This window comes from Canis lupus, chromosome 3 (assembly GCF_003254725.2).
Source record: "Canis lupus dingo isolate Sandy chromosome 3, ASM325472v2, whole genome shotgun sequence".
In the NCBI taxonomy this organism is placed as follows: domain Eukaryota; kingdom Metazoa; phylum Chordata; class Mammalia; order Carnivora; family Canidae; genus Canis; species Canis lupus.
The window spans coordinates 64,070,794-64,095,091 of record NC_064245.1 but is presented as its reverse complement, the minus strand read 5'-3'; the positions used below and the strand labels follow the sequence as shown (position 1 = coordinate 64,095,091).

General features: G+C 37.6%; 1 long non-coding RNA gene across 1 annotated transcript; it reads right to left on the bottom strand.

Annotated features, from left to right (window-relative positions):
• Positions 1-959: 959 nt before the first annotated feature.
• On the bottom strand, positions 960-22,832 carry LOC112653846 (uncharacterized). The gene is made up of 2 exons (XR_003132573.2): positions 22,688-22,832; positions 960-1,166 (listed from the first exon to the last, which is right to left on the bottom strand). It is a non-coding gene; the product is annotated as an uncharacterized LOC112653846 (long non-coding RNA).
• Positions 22,833-24,298: the final 1,466 nt, after the last annotated feature.

The following is a 24,298-nucleotide window of genomic DNA, read 5'->3' as shown; positions in this document are numbered from 1 at the left end:
TTAGTCTCATGCCTGATCTTAAGCAATGTCTGTCTTGTAGCTATCAGAGGTAAAGGTCTTTAAATATTGTCGCAAATACCCTATGGCTCTCACATTTTGTTGTAGATTGTTGATTAATAGATCCAACCCTGTCATTTTCTCTTTTTAGTAAATCAATGTTGCTTAGAAACAGCTACCTGATTCCACAGTTCTTATAATGATTATTTTTTCTATATCTTTTAAGGACCAAAGATGTGTACCAGCTAGTGTACCTCTTTCTAACTCTTTAAGGTAAGAGTTTTCACCATTACAATACTTGAATTATCAGGAATGGTCTACATTACATCTAATACCAGTGATGGGGTCTTCATTGCCATTCACCTTGCAAGTAATCCAGTTTGAGAATCCCATCCTTCGAGCTTCTAAGGAGCATCCCCAACTGAGTTCCAACACTTCTGGTGCCAACTGCCTTAGGCTGGGTCCCCTAGAACCAGATAATTTATTGGGGAAATACTTTCCAGAAAAGGTGAAGTATGGGAAGAAATATAGGGCAGAAAAAATGCCAAGCAGGAGTAGAGTCTCAACTGACAACTAGTTTCAGTTCCATCTTGTAGGGAAGCTCTGGAAAACAGTTTGCACTCCTAAGTTAGCTTTACCTCAAGGCAGTGGACCAGAATTTTTGTACCTATGTGCCAGGCAGTCATTGGCTGTGATCTGCTCCTGAGAAGAAGGGCTGGCTTTGTTGGCTGAGGAAAATTCTATGAAAGATGCAGCACACATGTGACAGGTAAATGTGGAATAGATGGAGGGGAGTTGCAGTTAACGGGGATGTTTTGTTGTTGTTCGTTGTTGTTTTGTTAAGCTAGATGAAATAACAACATATTTGCTGTTGGGGATGACCATGTAAAAAGTGAGAATGTAAAGATAAATGAGAGAGGAGAATTGCTGTAGCTGAGTGCATAAGTGGAGATCGGATCCAGTTTAAAAGTGAATGGGTTTATCTAAGATAGAAGCATGGCATTTTATCCACAATAACAACAGACAGAGAAGAAGTTTTTGTAAGGGCTATCGTCCAGTTTGTTCAGCTCTCCAGGAATGTGTTCCATGAGGTTCCCAAGCAGATGCATCAACTCTGAGTGGTGCTTGTCAGAATGGAAGAAGTCTTCTTGACAGAAGCCATGTTTGGTCTGCATTTAGGGAGGAGTAAGAAACATTATTCAGATAAAGAAGAGATAAGAGTATATATTTTATGGTTCTTTCATCTGAGGAATTTTTATTACTTTCCAAATGAAACCTGCTCCTCTGGAAAATACCCCACAAATATTCTCCTGAATCAAGGGAAACAAAAGAAATCAATATTTAGTCAAGACCTACTACGTGCCAGCATAGCAAGACAAACCCATTCCATTGGGTACAGAATGCTCACTTTCCTACTGGGACTTCTTTCTACTGGAAATCACAACAGTTAAGAGACACAGCCCCATTTTATGACCTGAAGAGCTTTCATCAAGCTACCTACTCAGGAACAAGAGTTCTTTACAATTCTATTAATTCAAATAGTACATTTCCTTCCCCATACACCCCTTCACAGTTCATTGGTTCCTATGTACATCATGTATTAATTGTGCATTTCTTTATTTTGTTGAGGTGATTGTGTCTCTGGTATAATATCTTCTGAAGTCTGCCTTGTTGAGTGTGTGCCATGTTAGTGGTTAACACACTATAAACATCATATTCTCTCATCTTGGACTTCTGGACATTTCACCTAGTCTCATTTCACATAACATGCATATATCCAAAGTTATTGGGATGAAAATGTTGTTGATGATGGTGATGGTGAGGCTGAAGGCTGCCATGTGTATTCTCAGTGCCTATAATGTGGTAGATATAACAGTAGATCTTTAATTTGTTGATTGGTTGCATGGATGGAGGTGGAATGCATAAATCAATGGATATCACGAAACTAGAATCCTCAGATACTGTTACCCCTCATGTGGATATGCTCTTTTAAATGTAAAGAACCCAAAACCTGTTATTCAGTTATTAACAAAGTGGTCTTGTCTTTCTTTAGTGATTGTGCTGCTGAGTGCTGAATTCCCTGTTTCCTGCCTGGAGAGGGATAATGATGGCATGGAAAAACATGGATTTAGAATTTGAAGACTGATGTTAAAGGATAATTTGTTTTCTTCCTAGCAGTGTTATCTTGGAGGAGTCATTTGCCTCTTTCATTCTTTCTCCACATCTATACAAGCAGAATAATAACATCCTTTATTGTACAGGATTTTGGTAGGATTACATGAAATAGTGGGTTAGGAGGTGGTTCATGTGCTAAAAGCAACACGCAAATTTGAGCTGCTAGTGTTCTCTTTGATGTGGGCAATACCAGCTGTCTTCTCTTTGTGAGTTCTTAGGAGCTAAGCTTTTCAGATTTGTTATATTTTCATTTCTGCTGAGAACACATAAAGATAACGTGAATGCTGCTAATGCCCAGGAAAATAAAAATAATGACAATTTTTCACCTCTGTAGAACCAATGGCTTACAAAGTGTGTTTCCCAAACACTGTCAGTCCTCACAACAGGCCCAAGCAGTGAATGTTCAAGTGCCTTCATCATTGCAGTGAGCTGTGCCCCTGAGGATTCCCCTCTGGAAGGAAGGGCTCCATGGGAGTAGGAATAGACCATATAACTGAATTCTCTGTTCAGAAAGTGGAACAGAGGAACAGTTTCCAGGGCTTAGAGGTCTTCTGTCTTGTTGAAACCAACTCAGATGGTTAATTTGAAGTGTGGACTTGACTAGGCCACCAGGTGCCCAGACATATGGTCAAATGTTATTCTATGTGTATCTGTGTAGATATTTCTGGATGAAATCACATTTGAAGTAGTAGACTGAGTAAAGTAGATTGCCCTCCCTAATGTGAGTGGGCCTCAGTCAAAAAACTGAAGACCTGAATAGAGCAAAAAGACAGGGTAAGAGTGAACTCCACCCCCCTGACTGCTTTGAGCTAGGACACTGGCTCTTCTTGAGACTTGAGCCTGCTGGCTTCTGAACTGGAATTTACATGGTTGGCTCTCCTGGTTTTCAGCCTCCAGGTTTTATGGCAATATGGAAGATTAGATGTTAAGTAAAACTCCTGCCATGATAGCACATCTAAAAATGCTGGATAAAGTACTTTAAAGTATTTTATTAATGAATGTTAAGTTTTAGGACAATTTTTTCAGACCTATAAAAAATATTGCAGATAGCAATATTCCAGAGTTCCCATATACTCCATATCCAGTTTCTCCTGTTACTTAACATCTTACACTGGGGGGATCCCTGGGTGGCTCAGCGATTTGGCGCCTGCCTTTGGCCCAGGGCGCAATCCTGGAGTCCCGGGATAAAGTCCCGTGTCGGGCTCCCGGCATGGAGCCTGCTTCTCCCTCTGCCTGTGTCTCTGCCTCTCTCTCTCTCTGTCTCTATTTTAAATAAATAAATAAATAAATCTTAAAAAAATAATCGTACATTGATATAGAATATTTGCTACAACTAATTAACCAAATATTGATTACATTATTACTAATTGAAATTCGTACTTTATTCAGACTTCCTTAATTTTTACCTAATATCCTTTTTCTGTTCTAGGGTTCCATCTGAGATACAATATCACACTTAGTTAAGTTTTCTGAGAGCTCCTTTGGTGGTAATAGTTTCTCAGATTTTGTTTTTGGTTACTTTGATGCTTTTGAGGATTATCTGTCAGATATTTTGTAAAATTGCTCCTCAATTACATTTGTCTATTGTTCTTATGTTTAGATTGGGGCAGAAGTTTTGGAAGAAAGTTCATAAAGGTACAATGCCATTTTCATGAAATCCTGTCAAGGATACACACTAACAATATGACTTTGCCACAGCATGACTTTATTATTTGAAGTTGACTTGATTAACCTAGAAAACGTAGCGTTTTCAGGTTTCTCCACTTCAACTCCTTCATCTTCTTTTTATATACTCTGCCATTTGGGAGAAAGTCACTATATCCAGCTCACATTCTCCAATGAGTCATTTCATTTTCTTGAAGACTGATGTTAGAAACCAAGATCCATATGCTTAGGTGTGTTTATTGCTATTGCAGTGTTGTTACTTTTAGGTCTTCTCAGCTGACAAAACAGGGAAACCTATGCATGTATATTAATTAATGTATACACAGGTATCTATAAATATTTCTCTATTTGACCATATGTATAAATATTAAGCCAAATATGCATTCCTACTGATGTGCCCAACTGTAATCTATTATCATAAGATTAATTCTAGCACTTCCCCTGGCATATCTGTAACCTTCCACCCCAACAGTGAGAAACTACCATTTGCTGTCCATTTATTTAATTGTTTAATTTATAAACAATTTAATTTTGCTTATATATAATTTACATTGGCTTTAGTTTTATGGACTCTACTCATTTCCACATTACTCAGGTGAGTACCCGTTCTTCTAATCCCTTCAAATACAGCTAGATTGCCATATTCTGCGTTCCATCCTGGGATTCTTCTGAGGACTTAAAGAGTTTTTCTTTGTGCACGTTAAGATGAATTCTTGCATAACAGAGTTCAATAGATGCCTATATAATGTATCCACAGTATCATACTGTATCATACTTAATAGCTTTACCTCCCTAGAAAATATCTGCTTTACCCATTCAACTCCCTCTTCTTTCCTTTGAAACTCATGGCAATCACTGATCTTTTACTGTGTCTATAATTTTTTTAGAATGTCATAAAAGTGGAATCATAAGCCTTTATACATTAATTTCTTTCACTTAGTAATATGCATTTAAGATTAATCCAGGGACAGCCTGGGTAGCTCAGCAGTTTAGCGCCGCCTTCAGCCCAGGGCCTGATCCTAGAGACCCAGGATTGAGTCCACGTAGGGCTCCCTGCATGGAGCCTGCTTCTCCCTCTGCCTGTGTCTCTGCCTCTCTCTCTCTGTATATCTCATGAATAAATAAATACAATCTTTTAAAAAAAGATTTTCATGGAATTATCACTCTTTTTTATTGCTGAATAATTTTTATTGTACTAATGTACCAGAGTTTCCTTATCCATTTATCCATTGAAAGGTATCTTGATTGTTCCCAGTTTGTGGCAATCATGAAAAAGTTGCCATATATATTCATATGCATGTTTTGTGTGGACATAACTTTTCAAATACGTTGGGTAAATACCTAGGAGTGCAATTGTCAGATTATATTTAGCTTTGTAAGAAACTGCCAAACCATCTTCCAAGTGGCAATATAATTTTGCATTTTCATGAACAATGAGAGTTTCTACTGATGAGAATATTCACCAAAAATTGGTATTGTCAGTTAAAAAAATTTTTTTTAGGTATTCTAATAAGTGTGTGGTGGTATCTTATCTCACTTTGTAATTTCCTTATAATAAATTGTGTTAGTCCATTTGGGCTGCTATGATAAATATACCATACACTGGGGGCTTACTTATTTCTCACAGTCCTAGAGGCTGGGAAGTCCAAGATCAAGGCTCCGGCATATATGCTATATGTTGGCAAATTGAACTCCAATAAAAAAATAAAAATAAAAAAAAATAAATAAAAAGACTCTGGCAGATTCAGTGTCTGGTGAGAATACACTTTCTGGCTCAGACATGGCCATCTTCTCTCTGTGTCTTCACATAGCAGAAGTGGCAAGGGAGCTCTCTGAGTTCTCTTTTATAAAGGCACTAATCCTATTCAAGAGGGCTCTATGAATGACCTAATCACCTTCCAAAGATACCACCTCTTTAAACTATCATAATGGGGACTAGATTTCAACATATGGATTTGGGGGGAACACAAATATTCAGTTTACAGCACAAACTATTTAAGCAGCTTTTTATGTGCTTATTTGTCATCTATGTATCTTCTTTGATGAGCTGTCTGCTCATATTCTTTGCCTATTTTATTTGGCTTTTGGTTTTCTTATTGTTGAGTCTTAACTTTTTAAATGCATGATAAACTTGCAGGAAGGAAGAAAGGAAATTCTGAAAATTCTGAAATGTCAAGAAAATATAATTCCATGGGTAAGCAAATTCTGGAACCAGTGTTTTCTCTGGGGATTTTTGTCAGTACCTGGAAGTATTAATGTGTAATGCAATCAATGGAGAATGGAAGAGAAAGGCTAGAGCCTAAATAATGGGTGGTCGTATGGAAGATTAATCCCCAGCCCAGCCATCAAACAGAAGTTGCAACAAATGAAAAAAGAAAAAAAGTCTAACCAACCAAATAAAAAAGCAAAACAAAGCAAAAAAAAAAAAAAAACTTGCTTTGCAGAGGAAGTAGCAAAAATAATTTGTTTTTCCAAGTGTCTGGATGGATGTATGAGGATGGGGAGGGGTAAGAATGAGCAGAGGTAGAATAAAGTCTCTGCTAAGAATTCTAATAATAACTCAAATTCTTATAAGTATGGGCAAGAATTCACATTATCTGAGTGGCTATACTAACCAAAATCTCCAGATGAAAAGTCATTTAATTCTCAGTCATATTTTCTATCCTTTAAAAACATCTCCCTGACTGTGTATTAACTGTAACTTCCTCATATCTACCTTCTAATTCACATATTCTTACTCTGGATTGAAAGAGTCTCCATTAACCTGGTACAGGCAAATTCCAATTATTTCTGGTTGAAAAGACTTTAAACTCAGACATCAAATAATAATCAGAAGTAAAATTCCATGGAAGATGAGCTCACACACACACACACACACACACACACAGATATACAACACATACACACACATCACCTAAAGCACAAACAAAAGAAGCTGTCTTAAACAAGTCAGCAGATAGAAAAAAATGTGGAGCCAGATCCTCAAACTAGAATTTTCAGATATAAAATACAAGATAAACATGTTCAAATGTTAAAAATCTGAGTATTAAAAATATGGTAAAAATATAAGAATGTATTATATAATACTTTCATACATATTGAAACATATATAATTAATTCATCATAATTGGAGAAAACATATACAATATCTAGAATTTAAAAAGTAAAAGCTAATATTAAAACTCAGTGGAAAGATTAATGTAGATTAGATATAGCAAAACAGAATAAGTAAGCTGGAAGATAGATATGAGGAAATTACATAGGATGCATCTCAGAGACAAGAGAAGGAAAATATGAATGAAAATAATAGAATATAAGGAATTAGAAAGTTGAACATAAGTCTACTGGGAGTTCCAGAAAGAGATGAAGGAGAGAAGAGGGAGAATTTACATAAAAATATAAATGGAATATTACTCAGCCATCAGAAAAGACAAATATCCACCATTTGCTTCAACGTGGATGGACCTGGAGGGTAGGTATTATGCTGTATTATGCTGAGTGAAATAAGTCAATCAGAGAAGGACAATCATCATATGGTTTTACTCATATAGGGAATATAAGAAATCATGAAAGGGATTGAAAGGGTAAGGAGAGGACCTGAGGGGGAAAAATTAGAGAGGGAGACAAACCATGAGAGACTCCTAACTCTGGGAAACAAATGGTTGTTGGGAGGATGGGGTAAATAGATGACGGGCATTGAGGAGGCCACTTGATGGGAAGAGCACTGAGTGTTATACTATATGTTGGCAAATTGAATTTAAATAAAAAAAAAGTATAAATAAATAAATAAATAAAAATAAAAATTATATAATGTCTAAGAATTTCTAGTACTAATGTAATAAGCCATTTCTTATGAGGCCCAATAACCTCCAGCCAAGATACATAAAATGTAAGCTATACCTAGACACATAGTGAATTAAAGATTAGTAAAAACAGAGATCTTAAAATCAGTAAGTGATAAAAGATAAAAATGTGTAAAGAAACTAAAATTAGGCTGGAAACTGATTTCTCAATAGTAACAAAGGAAATTGGAGGACTGGTAAAAGTTTCTTCAAAGTGCCAAGAGAAAATAGCTTCCAAATTATGATTTGATGCAAGCATAATTATCTTTTTTAAAAATAACTTTGGAATGAAAGTATATCAGACAAACAAAATCTGAGTCAATTTATTTCCATTAAGCTTTCACTAAAGAAATTTCTAAAGAAACGCACTTCAGACAGTTGAAAAATAATCCTAGAAGATCTGATATGAAAGATGAAAAGTGAATAAAGATAATGGTAAGCCTGTGGGTAAATCTAAACATACATTGAGTATAAAAAGGCAATATCAACAGTGTCTAACATATGGCAATAGAAAATTAATTAATTAATTAATTAATTTTAAAAGATTTTTATTTATTTATTCATGAGAAATACACAGAGAGAGAGAGGCAGAGACACAGGCAGAGGGAGAAGCAGGCTTCATGCAGGGAGCCTGATGTGGGACTCGATCCGGGTTTCCAGGATCATGTCCTGGGCCGAAGGCAGGCGCTAAACCGCTGAGCCACCCAGGGATCCCAGAAAATTTAAAGTAGAAAGAAAATTCTGAATATTTATATGTATAAATCAGAGGGGTATTTGAAGCTAAACTCATTAAAAAGACATGTTGATGAAGAGGAAGATAAAAATATTAAGTATCTCTTGATTTTGACAAGCTTAGTATGCATTTTAAAATTTCTAGGAAAACCTACAAAAGAATAGAAATAGAGCATATAATTTCCAAGTAGTAAAAGGAGAAAAAATGGAAGTGTGTGTGGATGAGGGAGAGAAATTCAATTAATTCAGCAGGTGAAAAGGAGGGGAAAAAACAGTAAGAAATGATAAATAGGATAAATAAATAGAATAAATAAAAAAGCATACTCAAAGAAAATTGAAAAGATTCTCATTAAGTTCAATAAAAGACCAGGGTGGTCCTTGAAACTTCTCTTATTCAACCTTTTTCTAGAAGCCATGATCATATAGTCAGGCAAAAATTGCGAGTTTAAAGATTTGACAAGAAAGGCAACCTAGGGAATGGGAGAAGATATTTGCAAATGACATATCAGATTAAGGGCTAGTATCCAAGATCTATTAAGAATTTATCAAACTCTACACTCAGAAAACCAAATAATCCAGTCAAGAAATGGGCAAAAGATATGAGCAGACAGTTCTCCAAAGAAGACATATAAATGACCAACAGAAACATGAAAAAATGCTCCACATCACTTGTCATCATGGAAATATAAATCAAAACCACAATGAAAAACTTTACACCAGTTAGAATGGCTAAAATTAACAAATACAGTTAACAATAAATGTTGGCAAGGATGTGGAGAAAGGGAAACCATCTTGCACTGTTTTGGGGAATTCAAGCTGGTGCAGCCACTCTGGAAAATTGTGTGGAAGTTCCTTAAGAAGTTAAAAATAAAGCTACTACCCTATGACCCAGCACTTGCACTACTGGGTATTTCACTGATATAGTGAAACAAAGAGACTCCTGCACCCCAATGTTCATAGCAGCAATGTCCACAATAGCCAAACTATGAAATGAGCTGAGATGTCCTTTGACAGATGAAAGGATAAAAAAGATATATATCTCACATATATATATCAGATATATATAAACCAAAACCAGATAAAGACATTACAAAAAAAGAGAATTACAGGCTTATATCTCTGATAAACATAGATGCAAAAATCCTCAACAAAATATTAGCAAACTGGATCCAACAATACATTAAAAAAATCATTCACCACAGTTTCTGGGATACAAATGTGGTTCAATATTCATAAATCAATGAACATTATACATCACATTAGCAAGAGAAAGGATAAAATCATATGATCATTTCCATAGATGCAGAAAAAGCACTTGACAAAGCACAACATCCATTCATGATAAAAAAGAAACCCTCTACAGGGATGCCTGAGTGACTCAGTGGTTGAGCGTCTGCCTTCGGCTCAGGGTGTGATCCCGGAGTCCTAGGATCGAGTCCCACATCAGGCTCCCTACATGGACCCTGCTTCTCCCTTTGCCTATGTCTCTGTCTTTCTCTCTTTGTGTGTCTCTCATGAATAAATAAATAACATCTTAAAAAAAAAAACCCAAAACCAAAACCAAAACAAACAAAAACCCTCAACAAAGTAGGTTTAGAGGAAAGATATCTGAACATAATAAAGGCCATACATGAAAAACCCATAGTTAATATCCTCCTCAATAGTGAAAGACTGAGAATTCCCCCCTAATATCAGAAACAAGACAAAGATGTGCACTACCATCATTTTATTCAACATAGTACTGCAAGCCCTAGCCACAGAAACCCAACAACAACAACAACAACAAAAGTCATCGAAATTAGAAGAAAGCAGTAAAACTTTCACTATTTGCAGATGACATACTATTTATATATAGAGAATTCTAAAGATACTACCAAAAATATACTAGAATTGATAAATGAATGCAGTAAGGTTACAGCATACAAAATCAATATACAAAAATCCATTGTATTTCTAAACACTAATAATGAAGCACCAGAAAGATAAATTAAGGAAACAATCCCATTTACAATTGTACCAAAAATAATAAAATACTTAGAAATAAACTTAACTAGGGAGGTGAAAGATCTGTACTCTGAAAACTATAAAACATTGATGAAAGAAATTGAAGATAACATAAACAAATGGAAAGATATTCCATATCCATGGATTGGGAGAACAAATATTGTTAAAATGTCTGCACTACCCAAAGCAATCTACAGATTTAATGTAATCCTTATCAAAATACCAACAGCATTCTTCACAGAACTGGAAGAAATAATGCTAAAATTTGTATGAAACCACAAAAGATCCTGAATAGACAAAGCAATCTTGAAAAAGAACAAAACAAGAGGTATTACAATCTCATATTTCAGGATATACTACAAAGCTTGGGCACATGGGTGGCTCAGTTAAGCTTTTGGTTCAGATCATAATTGGAGTCCTACGATGGAGCCCCACATTGGGCTCCCTGCTCAGCAGGGAGTCTACTTCTCCCTCTCCCTCTGTTCTTACCCCCTGCTTGTGCCCACTCTCTCTCAAATAAATAAATAAGTAAATAAATAAATAAATAAAATCTTAAAAAAAGATATACCACAAAGCTGTAGTAATCAAAACAGTATGATACTGGCACAAAAATAGACACATAGATCAATAGAACAGAACAGAGAGCCCAGAAATAAACCCATGATTACATGGTCAATTAATCTTTGATAAAGGAGGCAAGAATATGCAATGGGGAAAAAAAAACAGCCTCTTCAGCAAATTGTGTTGGGAAAACTGGGGAGCTACATGCAAAAGAATGAAACTGGATGACTTTCTCATGCCCTACATAAAAATAAACTCAGTATGGATTAAGGACCTAAATGTGACACCTGAAACCATAAAAATCCTAGAAAGGAGCACCGGCAGTAATTTCTCTGACTTAGCCATAGCAACATTTTTCTAGATATGTCTCCTCAGTCAAGAGAAACAAAAGCAAAAATAATCTATTGGAAGTAATCAAAATAAAATTTTCTACACAGCAAAAGAAACAACCAACAAAACTAAAAGACAACCTACTGAATAGAAGAAGATATTTGCAAATGTCGTATCTGATAAAGAGTTTTTATCCAAAATGTGTAAAGAACTTATACAACTCAACACCCAAAATACAAATAATCTAATTAAAAAAAGAGCAGAAGATATGAACAGATATTTCTCCAAAGAAGGTATATAGATGGCCAACAGACACATGAGAAGATGCTCCACATTACTCATCATCAGAGAAATGCAAAGCAAAATCACAACGCGATATCACCTCATACCTGTCAAAATGCTTAGAATCAGAAAGACAAGAAAGAAATATATGTTGACTAGGAAGCGGAGAAAAAAAGAACACTTGTGTGCTGTTAGTAGGAATGCAAATTGGTGTAACTGCCGTGGGAAATAGTATGGAGTTTCTTATAAAAATTAAAAATAGGATTGCGGTATGATCCAGTAATTCCACTACTGGTTATTTACCCAAAGAATACAAAAACACTAATTCAAAAAGATAATATGGGGCAGCCCAGGTGGCTCAGCAGTTTAGCGCCGCCTTCTGCCCAGGGGAGGATCCTGGAGTCCTGGGATTGAGTCCCACGTTGGGGTCCCTGCATGGAGCCTCTTCTCCCTCTGCCTGTATCTCTGCCTCTCTCTCTCTTAAATAAATAAATAAATAAATAAATAAATAAATAAATAAATAAATAATAAGCACTCCTATGTTTACTGCAGCATTATTTATAATAGCCCTTGAAACAGCTCAAGTGTCCATTGATAGATGTATGAATAAAGAAGTTGGAATATTTTTATTTATTTACTTTTGGTTTTTGTTTTTATCTTTATTTGAAAGAGAGAGAGAGAGAGAGGAAGAGAGAGAATGAGAGAGCACAAGCAGGGAAGGGGCAGAAGAGGGAGAGAGAGAAATTCTTAAGGAGGCTCCATGCTCAGTGCAAAACCTGATGTGGGGCTTGATCTCACAACCCTGAGATCATGACCTGAGCCAAAACTGAGTCGGATACTTAACCAACTGAGCCACCCAGGCACCCCTACATATAACTGAATATTACTCAGCCATAAAAAATAATGAAATTTTGCCAATTGCAACAACATCGATGGATCTAGAGAGTAAAATCCTAAGTGAAATGGAGACAAATACTATATGATTTAACCCCTATGTGGATTTTAAGAAACAAAACAAAACAAAAGAAAAAAGAGATAAACCAAAAAATAGATTATTAACTATAGAAAACAGGGATCCCTGGGTGGCGCAGCGTTTTGGCGCCTGCCTTTGGCCCAGGGCGCGATCCTGGAGACCCGGGATCGAATCCCACATCGGGCTCCCGGTGCATGGAGCCTGCTTCTCCCTCTGCCTGTGTCTCTACCTCTCTCTCTCTCTCTGTGACTATCATAAATAAATAAAATAAAATAAAATAAAATAAAAATAAAAATAGAAAACAAACTGATGGGTACCAGAGGGGAGGAAGGAGAGGGGATGGGTGAAATTGATGAAGGGGATTAAAAATACACTTATGAGGAGCACTGAGTAATGTATAGAATTGCTGAATCACCACACTGTACCCCTGAAGCTAATATAACATTGCAAGTTAACTATACTGGAATTGAAAAAAATTTGACAATGACATGCACATAATTTTTGGTAACAAATAAAAAATCTATTGGGAGACATTAAGAAGACTTTAATAAATAGACATAATATGTATATGTGTAGAAAATATTCATGTTGTAAAGATGTTAATTCTTCCTAATCTGATCAATAGATTCAATGCAGTTCCAAGCTATATCTTAACAAACTTTCCTGTGGAACATGATAAAAAAAAATTCTAAAATGCTCATGAGAGTGCATTCGTAGGATTCTGGGAAGCAGTAGCCAAGATGGAGTTAGAGGTGTAAGAGGTTTTTTGGGGTATGATGCCTGTGAAAGATAAAGAGAAGAGGGAGCAGCAGTGGGCAGGCAAAGCCTTCATACTGCTACGTCGATCTAACCCCTGTAAAAAGAAGAGAGAAAGAAAGGAGAATGAAGCAGGAGGAGTGTCAGTGGGCAGTGCAGCTGTGGGGATAGCTCCACTAGACCAGTGGGGAGCTTGGGTGAATGATTGCTCATAGAAGAGTCCTACTCTGGCCAGATATGGTGAACCTTTGCTCAACCACCACTATGCTCAGTTATCATCTGAGACCTGTCTGTGGAGTGCATGGATTCAGGTTTAAGCTGAAGCAGATATTGAAGGCACCTACAGCTGGAGACTGTTGGCTGACTGCACTCCCCATGGCAGGTTCTCTTTTGGAAGGGAGGTCTAAGTAGTGTGCTTTTATGGTTGCCACAAAAGGAAAAGTGCTAAAACTGATCAAGATACTTGCCCTTCCAATTTACACATTCAATGCAATCCCTATCAAAATACCATGGACTTTCTTCAGAGAGTTGGAACATATAATCTTAAGATTTGTGTGGAATCAGAAAAGACCCTGAATAGCCAGGGGAATATTGAAAAAGAAAACCAGAGCCGGGGGCATCACAATGCCAGATTTCAGGTTGTACTACAAAGCTGTGATCATCAAGACAGTGTGGTACTGGCACAAAAAACAGACACATAGATCAGTGGAACAGAACAGAGAACCCAGAAATGAACCCTCAACTCTATGGTCAACTAATATTCGACAAAGAGGAAAGACTATCCACTGGAAAAAGGACAGTTTCTTCAATAAATGGTGCTGGGAAAATTGGACAGCCACATGCAGAAGAATGAAACTAGACCACTCTCTTACACCATACACAAAGATAAACTCAAAATGGAGGAAAGATCTAAATGTGAGACAAGAATCCATCAAAATCCTAGAGGAGAACACAGGCAACAGCCTTTTTGAACTTGGCCACAGTAACTTCTTGCAAGATACATCTATGAAGGCAAGGGAAACAAAAGCAAAAATGAATTATTGGGACTTAATCAAAATAAAAAGCTTCTGCACAGCAAAAGAAACAGTCAACAAAACTAAAAAACAACCTACAAAATGGGAGAAGACATTTGAAAATGACGGATCAGATAAAGGGCTAGTATCCAAGATCTATAAAGAACTTATTAAACTCAACAGCAAAGAAACAAACAATCCAATCATGAAATGGGCAAAAGACACGAACAGAAATTTCACCAAAGAAGACATAGACATAGCCGACAAGCACATGAGAAAATATGCTCCGCATCACTGGCCATCAGGGAAATACAAATCAAAACCACAATGAGATACCAACTCACCCCAGTGAGAATGGGGAAAATTAACAAGACAGGAAACAACAAATGTTGGAGGGGATGCGGAGAAAAGGGAACCCTCTTACACTGTTGGTGGGAATGTGAACTGGTGCAGCAGCCACTCTGGAAAACTGTGTGGAGGTTCCTCAAAGAGTTGAAAATAGACCTGCCATACGACCCAGCAATTGCACTGTTGGGGATTTACCCCAAAGATACAGATGCAGTGAAACGGCAGGACACCTGCACCCCGATGTTTCTAGCAGCAATGTCCACAATAGCCGAACTGTGAAAGGAGCCTCGGTGTCCATCAAAAGATGAATGGATAAAGAAGATGTGGTCTCTGTATATAATGAAATATTATTCAGCCATTAGAAATGATAAATACCCACCATTTGCTTCAATGTGGATAGAACTGGAGAGTATTATGCTGAGTGAAGTAAATCAATCGGAGAAGGACAAACATTATATGGTCTCATTCATTTGGGGAATATAAAAAAATAGTGAAAGGGAATAAAGGGGAAAGGAGAGAAAATGAGTGGGAAATATCAAAGAGGGTGACCGCACATGAGAGACTCCTAATTCTCGGAAACAAACAAGGGGTAGTGGAAAGGGAGGTGGGCGGGAGGTTGGGGTGACTGGGTGATGGGCACTGAGGGGGACACTTGGGATGAGCACTGGGTGTTATGCTGTATGTTGGCAAATCGAACTCCAATAAAAAAAATACAAAAAAAAGATACTTGCGCTTCTTGACATCAAGACTGTATTATACTAAAGCTATATTAATTAAGGTATCGTGATTTTGATTTAAGAATAGTTAGGCAGGTGAATGAAAAAACAGAGTTCAGCATCAGATCTACACACATTCAGAAACCTGTTTGATGACTGCGCTGGCCCTGCAGATCACTGGAAAAAGAATGGAAGATTCTATAAATGGTGCCAAGACAATTCTTTATCTAGATGGTAAGAAATGAAAATGGATCCTCACTCTATCTCAGACACAAAAATCAATTCCAGATGGATTGACTATTAATGTGAATAGCAAAACTTTAAAACTTTTAGAAGAAAATGTGAGAGAATTCCTTTATGATCTTGAGATAGGAAGAATTTCTTAAGATACAAAAAAGCATGTACCATAAAGGGAAATATTGATAAATTCAGCCACACTAATATTGACAACTTTGGTTCATCTAAATACATTATAAGCAGAGTAAAAATGTAACCCATAAACCAAGAGAAGATATTTTAATACCTATAATCTACAGATTACTGTTACGTACAATATGCTTTAAAAAAAAAAAACCCTTGAGAATTAAGAAGTGAAAAGCCAAATGATCCTAATGGATAAATGAACTAGCGACATGAATAAGAATTTCACAAAAGGGAAACATATTTGGTCAATAAACACAGGAATGGTGCTTGATCTCCTTAGTAATGAAAGAAATGCTAATTAAAATATGAGATAAAATTTCACAAGTATACTGGAAAGCAAAAACCTTGACAAGGCTGTTGGCAAGAATGTAGAATAATGGGAAGTCTTATGCTCTGCAGGTGAAAGCATACATTGACTTTATCACTTTGAAAATCAGTTTGAGATTATCTAATAAAGTCAAAGATGCCCGGATTCTGTGACCCTTAGTTCTGCTCCTAAGTAAATATCCTGTGGCAGTGGCCTTCAAACTGGGAGCATGTATTTCCTGGAACGTCATAAAGATTTCCAGGGGGTTTGCAAACACTGGTGATTTTAAATGAATTAATTTTTATACTGTCAGTATCTATCTATACTCTTTACTAAAATTGTTCTGACAATATGTTTTGGATAAAAAACATCATGTTGGTTCCCCTTTTCCTAACTCCCCTTTTACAATCACCCTTGTCTTGTTGTTATGAATGAAAACCTCTCGCCAATCTTCTCTTACTCTGATGTATCACTCTGGAATATAAAGACCCTTGAAAGTGGGGGCACCACTGAGGTAATGCAAGATATTATTACCTTGAAGCCTCCTTCAATCAAGATTCCATATTCCTGTGGTAGAGCTTTGTGATTTTTCTGATCCAGTAAATTTTTCTAAGAGCAAAGTATTGTATTAGAAATGGAATAGTTTGGCTCCTATTAGGATGTCCTGAATCCAGCATGAGTGGTGACAATTTTCATTTAATGACCTTACTTCTTGAAATCTGTGACTGCTATCCAAAATACATCAGCCCTGTGAATATCAAAAAATGGAAGCACCTTATTTCAACCGGGTAACAAATTTAGAGCAAGGTTCTATCTCAATCACTTATCTATCCATCCATCCATCTGTCCATACGTTTATCAATCTTAAGTTATATTATAAAAGTAAAATGTTTGTCAGGGCTTCATAGTAACACATTAATTTAGGATTGAAATCAGATTTTCTTCTGACACAAAGTAAGTCTGGCCTAGCTGACTGATTAAAACTAAAGACTAGTTTGCTTGTTCAGTTATAAACTGGATATTTTCCTTAGATTGTTTGAGTTATATTCTTACTTCCAAGATTTAGATGAAAGTGTTTTAAGAGACCTTGATAAGATAAAAAGCATCTTATAAAAAATTATTTGAGCAAAATTTGATGAAAATATACAGTATTTATTTTTCCTCAACCCTTTCCAACCACATTAGGTTAAACAAGGTTATTCTAAGTGAAGAAATTATATATATGATGAATAGTTATTTGATAAATCTTTCTTGATTAGCTATATGATGAAGCCTTTGGTTATATTTCTGAGAAACTGAAAAAAATAATACTAAATGACTGAACAGGGTTTTGTTGTTGTTTTTGTGTTTTGTGTGTGTGTGTGTGTGTGTGTGTTTTTACAAGTCAAAGAGTTTGCAATTCTTTACTTTCAACCAAGTTGACAAAGGATCCAATCAAGTTGTCAGCTGATGGATCATTAAAAATAATGTTTAAAAATGCTAGGTTACCAAGTGACTTTTTGCATAAAACTTGAAAGAATTCAAGAAATTGGGAGACTTTTCTGTAATAATATTCCTTCCATTTTCAGCTTTAATATCAATGGGAATACTTCTGTGTCTTGAAATTGTCCAGAATGTCCAGAAAAGTGGCAGCAATTGCAGGAATCTCTGTTAGTGGATGCCCATTTTGTCAGCCTGATCTGGGGAGTCTGGGCTAGGAGATACCTAGAGACACAGGAACTCATCTTCCGTCTTAGTTTCCCTGAAACAAGGTTGCCTGTTATTTCCTCATCCGGCTTCATTCTCTCCTTTACATCCCCTCTGTGTCTCACTACTGCAGGAGGTAAAAGCTCATTTGAGAACAGGAACGTGTGGAACAAAATGCCAACTACAACGTCTTCCTATTTGAATTGGCCTCATCAGCAAGTTTCACCATATTTACAGCATGACAAATATCATAGTCTTTGCAACTATTTAAGCCTCTATTGAAAAATTTTGCTTATTTTATTTTATTTCTAGATATTTATTTAAAACTATTGAGGGGATATTTATCTTTTCAGTTTTTATCAGATGGGCAAAAATAAAAATTTGAGGAGCATTGCTTTAGGGAAATTCTTGCACATATGTAATAGGGCTCATATATAGGAATCTCTTTTGTTCCTAAAAGCAAAATCCTAGAAATAATCAAATGCCCATTTAAAATAGGGTTAAATAATCTATAATACCTTCAAACAATGGAATACCATACAGCAATAATATTTAAGAAATGAAAGTTATATTTATCTTCATGGTTTTCAAAGCTGAGTGAAAAGAACAAGTTACAAAAGAATATATCACTATGAGTTTTGTAAGACAAAGTTCAAACCCCAGCAAGACCGAGTACTGTATTGTTTAGGGTTTATCATGCCAAAATCTCACACACACACACACAAAGCCCAAGGGAATGATAAACATAAAATTTAGGATAGTAGTTTCTTATGGAGGTGGTGAAGAGGTTGAAGCAGCCCATTAGTCTTGTGTGGGGACTTCAGAGGCACTGTGATGTTCTAGCTTCAATTTGTTAAACTTCAAGGTAGATAATGGGTCATTATTATTATTAAAATTATAAATATGTATTGTATTTTTATGTTTAAACAATTCTCCAGTATACATTATAAACATTTTTAGAAGAAAGGGGAAAGGAAACTAAAGAGTATCTTAGGCTCAACACTACTGTCAAGGGATAAAAGTAGAAGGCAAAATGAATAAGAAGGAGCTGAAAACTCCTCCAGACTGTGACCTCTTATTTTCTTGTTGGGGTCTTTTCTTGTCCCCATCCCTACTCAGAAACTTCCAGGCAGCTGGGATATTGGATTCATGAGGGTAGCAATGTTCTTGTTCTGCATGGTTTTCTGTCTTGACACAAGACATTTTCTGGTGGCTGGAACATGAAGCAAAGTCATGATTAGCAAGAGGGTCTGGCAGGAAGTGGGGAACTGAAGTGCTTATCAGATTTCCAACTGATAATTAAGGCAGACACAGTGGTGGTTAGGTTTCAGGGGGCTTGCAAGGGCAAAAGACTCCCCCCAAACTTCTCGGATTCCAAGACTATGACAGCAAGAGGAATTTTAGATGCCACCAGCCTGCAAGCCTGGGTTCCCTGACACATAGTCTGCCTTGTTTAGAGTCCACTCAGGACCTTGCTTGTTAGTGTGCACCCTAGAATTTTGAAGCAAGTTGACCACTTTATTTACTATGTCCCCAGGTCCATCTTCCTCAGTGCCTTGGGCTCATTCCTTTTGCTTCTAGAAATTTTGTTTTTGTTTTTGTTTCTTTAGTGGATCTATAAGCTTGAAATTGTTGGCTTTTCTTACTGTGCCTACTCCTTGGACTTGGAAACTGATGTCTGAGTAAGAGACACCCTAGTTTAACCTCAGCCCAGCCTAAAAATAGGACTTATATGGTCTCTGGTCTCATTCCAGCTCTTTCTCCACTTGAGGGCTCCGGCTAGGAACTCAAGGCTGGTGCCAACTTATTACAGTGTCCTGAAGGGACTCTGCATGCTGATTCTGAAGAGCACTGAGAAAGCAAGGATTGGCAATAAATCCACACTGTGCAATGTTCTCCTCATGATGCTAAAGAGTCTAATGTGAGGATAGCTAAGGGCTTTGATGGAACCTGAGCAAAGAACATTGAACTGAGTCATACTCAGTGAAAAGGGAATGCAGGCCTACAATATTTTCTCCAGTATTCCCCTAAGTGATGTTCATGGAACATTATTCCTTCCAATATGCCATGCAGAGAAAATACAAAACACTGAACATCTGATCCTCTACTTGGAAAGTCATAATGGCTCTGAGAAGTCTTGCAATAAAGATCATTTAACTCTGTGTTTGCCAAACATAAAAGATCATGAAAACTCTTCCTGTCTTTCTCTCTTCCTCCCTTCATTCTTCTTCCCCTTCCTCCTCTCCTTCCTCTCTGCCTTTCTTTATTTCTCCTCATGCTCTGAAGGCTTGGATTTGTTTAGAATATACTTTGGGTAATGCAGCTTTATAAACGCGGACCAATCCACAATTGCAAGTGAGAGATGGGTCTCATAGCCATTGTATGCTGACCAGCAGCTGACCTTGACCTCCTGGTGCACTTAAGGAGGCACAAATCAACAAGCTCTGTGACATCACTGAAAAAAGCATGTTAGAAGGTCACTCTGACAGATGTTCTACATTATTAGTTGAGTTGGATGAACTCATTATGCCTAATGAGAATGAATTTGTCATTTTATTGACATAAATTTACCAGTAAAAATGTAGATCTAAATAATAGAATGGTCCCTTTGCACATAGTTTTAGAATCTTTCACCATATTTCCATGATAAATTACTTAATTGGCAACTTCTGTCATTCTGGTGACATTTTGCCTACTGATCACATAACTAGTTCTCGGTTATTGATGCTTTACAATTGAATATAAGGTAGACATTCCAAAACATTGCACAGTGTTTAAATCATTTATATGTAATCTTAGAGAGTGTTCATTCTTTCAATAAACATTAGAAACATACTGAGATCATAGTTCCATGTTAAGTCAGAGAAATGGAGAACAGAACAAAACCAATTTCACTTCCTTAACAGAAATTTTGAAAAGAGTGAGCCTCCTGCATGCAAAGTGGAGCCATAGGGCCTTTTCCTATTCCTCGGGCATTTATTCGGTCGACATTATTATCTTCATTTTGCAAACGTGGAACCTAAGACTAGGAGACATTCAACTTTTCCAGGATCATTTACACTGTGAGGTTAAATCTGAGAGAAAAATACAAGATACTTGATACAGGCTGCATACTTAAGCAAGAAGGTTTTATACTACTTGAATCAGCAAACTTTACAAATAATGGTGATGCCCAAATGATGACTTGAGCTAAGCAAGTACTGCTCAAACCTCCCTGTCAACTGATTTATGAGTCTTTGACAATTCCCACCACCTCAGCAGTGCTGTGATTTAAGGATTTTGTGATTTTGGCCAAATATTCTTTGTAGCCAAATTTGGGCTCTTTTTGGCAGTCAAGAGCAGCGGTTTCCTATCTTTTAAAAAAAGCAGTACCTAACCCTTCTTCTGCTGAAGTAGGGCACAGATATCTGATACATAACAGCTCTGGGAGGAACCTCTAGGCCCCTTCTCTTTAGCCTCTCCTTGGCCTTGGCAGTGGTGGTTCCAGCATATCAATATAGAAGGAGAGTAGAACCATTACTCTGGTTTTAAAAGGTAACAGCGGGTGTCTGGGTGGCTCAGTGGTTGAGCGTCTGCCTTTGGCTCAGGTCGTGATCCCGGGGTTATGGGATGGAGTTCTGAATCGGGCTCCCCATGGGGAGCCTGCTTCTCCCTCTACTTATGTCTGTGTCTCTCATAAATAAATTTTAAAAAAATCTTAAAAAAAATTAAAAGGTACCAGCGACCTGGCTACGATTAAATAGCAAGGTTTTATTAGATATAACATTATTATTATTATTGTAGGTTATATGTTATAATTGTAAATACTATCTATTATATTACAAGTTATAGATTATTATGATTATTAGTATTATAGGCCTTTATTAGATACAGGTTATTTTATAGATTTTATTAGACACAGGATTTTATTAGACTATAGGTTATTGTGTTTGAGGTAACTGGTTAGCATATGGGCTGATTAAAGTTTCCTTCACCCAGGTACCCACATGGTGCCACCTTTATCATGGAGACCCTTTGCAAAACCCCATACAGCCTGGCAAGCAGTTTGAACAGTGTTGGTCTAGGCTTAAAGCCTAGCTCTCAGCTTTTAAAGACCTGCACCTTGTGACCTTGGCAAGCCTCTCCCTCTCCCTGGACACATTTTCCGCAGGCACAAGAGGATTCAGCATTTTGCCCGCAGGCTGTCCCCAGGATTTTCTGAAGATTAATGAAATCAAGTCCACAAAGCCTTCTCTGTTCCTTGGAGAACAGGGAGACGGAGGGAAGAGAAGAGAAAAGATGAAATTATCAGGTCTGGCCACACTAGGGTAACATTCTTGAATCTAGCCTGTTTGCTTATTTACAAAAGGACTCAGAGGCTCCCTCTGCTTCCCCCTGCACCATGAAAGAATTTGAAAGTGATTGACAGTTTTGTCTTCCTTCTGGCAGCTCTCATATTTTCCTACACCAAACCTGACAGTGATCTGTGGGACGCGAACATGGAGGCCGAGCAAGTGCAATCATGTGACCAACAGCTAAGCTTCCATCCTTGACACAGGCTTACGCAGTGATCCGGCCTGAGACAGGGATTGGTGAATTACTGTAAAGAGAAAGCCTCTTCTAAATGCTCAGACTCTCTGGCTCTCACTGCAGGCTTGAAGGATTTGACTGTGAATACTTCTGGAATCCTCCCTTCCTTGTTCTTGATTAACTATTGAGAGGACAATCTACATCTCTGGGAGAAGTGACCCTCACTCTGCTCTAAGCAAGAAAAATGAGATATGAGGCATTGCCCTATAATACTGGTGGAATTCATTCATTCATTCATGTATCAGGCTTTGTGTAAGGCAATGGAGAAGCAGAGATTAAACAATGAAATCAGTACCATGGTTCCTTACCTAGACTGTAGAGGTCTATGAACGCCGGATCTTGTAATCAAAATGCATGCCTATGCTAATGTGCATTTATCCAGGAGAGAACATATAGCTTTGATCAGGTTCTCAAAAGTTTAAGAGCTGCTAACTCATGGGAAAGATCAGTTGTAAAGGCTTTTGTCATAAAGGGTAGAATGTATGAGTCTATTCTGTGTTGGTGGGGGGGGGTGGTGGGATGTGCTGGTGAAAATATCAATCTCAGGGGGGCAGCCAAAGATAGTCAGTGTGACAGCAGCCAGATGCGACCAGCAGCGATTTCTCCTGGGGTGCTAATCTGGTGCCTGGTAATAGTTAGGTGAACACAAACATTTTGTGCAGTGAGAAGAGGATGAACCTATGGAGAGGGAAATCCGCATGGAGAATCTGTGTCTTAACGGTTCTGAGGAGTCTGCAAATATTCTGGGAAGAAAAAGTGCCTATGGTTTCCCCACCTCAATCACCCCTTTCCGGGCAGGAGGAATCCTAGTATTCTCTTACAAACGTGCTTCACATCATTTGACTGCTACGGGTGGCATGTTTCCCAACCTGCGGATCTTTGAGGCACTTGATTTAGCATTTTGTAATTATCTACGAATCTATTTATTGTTACCCTCAGTGGAGCTCTCTGAGGACAGCAACTGTGGTCTTAACTCACCAGCGTTTCCTAGTATCTACCCTGAACACTTCCTGGGTGTCCTTGGCGCCCACTGCTCCCCTGCGTCCTACCCTTTTGCACTCTCGTCAAGAAATGTTGTCTGTTTTCTTCACTCCTTGAATTTGGGCTGACTGTGTGACTTGTTTGGCCAACAGAATGTGGCAGAAGCAACATCATGAGAGTTTTAGAGTTTAGGACTTAAGTAGCCTTGTAGCTTCTGCCTCCACTTCCCCCTCTTGGAGGCCTGAGAAGCCACGTTCAAATTATCTTACTAGAGAGCCCACATAGAAAGACAGAAACTGGAGGATGAGAGATCATGAACCAAGAGAGAGATCCAGCCAGACCACAGCCGATCTGGTCATGTGAGCTCCAGATGGGGATGTGGAATGATCTTGAGTCCTACAGGCCTGACTGGGCTGTCCCAGTCGACATCATAGACACAGCTGTTCTAATTACAATTAGACCTGCCAAAATTGTAAAATGGTGATCAATTAAATGGTTGTGGATATTGAAGCCTCATTTTTAACTTTAATCCACTAAGCTTTTAAATGATTTGTTAAGCAGCAACAGATAATTAATATGGTGGCCCTTAGATATTACATATTGATGAATGAATGATGAGTAAATGAAACAAACTGGTTTCCCCTCTAAAGACCTGTAGATTATCTGTTGTAGATGCCCCGTCAATGGTATGTACTTGATAATCCCTTATCTGAGTCTGTGGGGCTAACATAAATAGTCCCATCCATTTCTACTGTGCTCATTATCTTTATATCAGCGCTCCCTGGTGGACGTCTGGAAAAATCCTGCATAAGGAGGCAAAGAAGTGTTAGGGACAAAGAGTGTACAGAGCTCCAAGGAGGTGGGGGGCAGGAGCATACAGCTGCCTGGGGTGGTCAAGTAAGGTTTCAGAGGGGATGACTTCTCGGATGGGGGGGGGT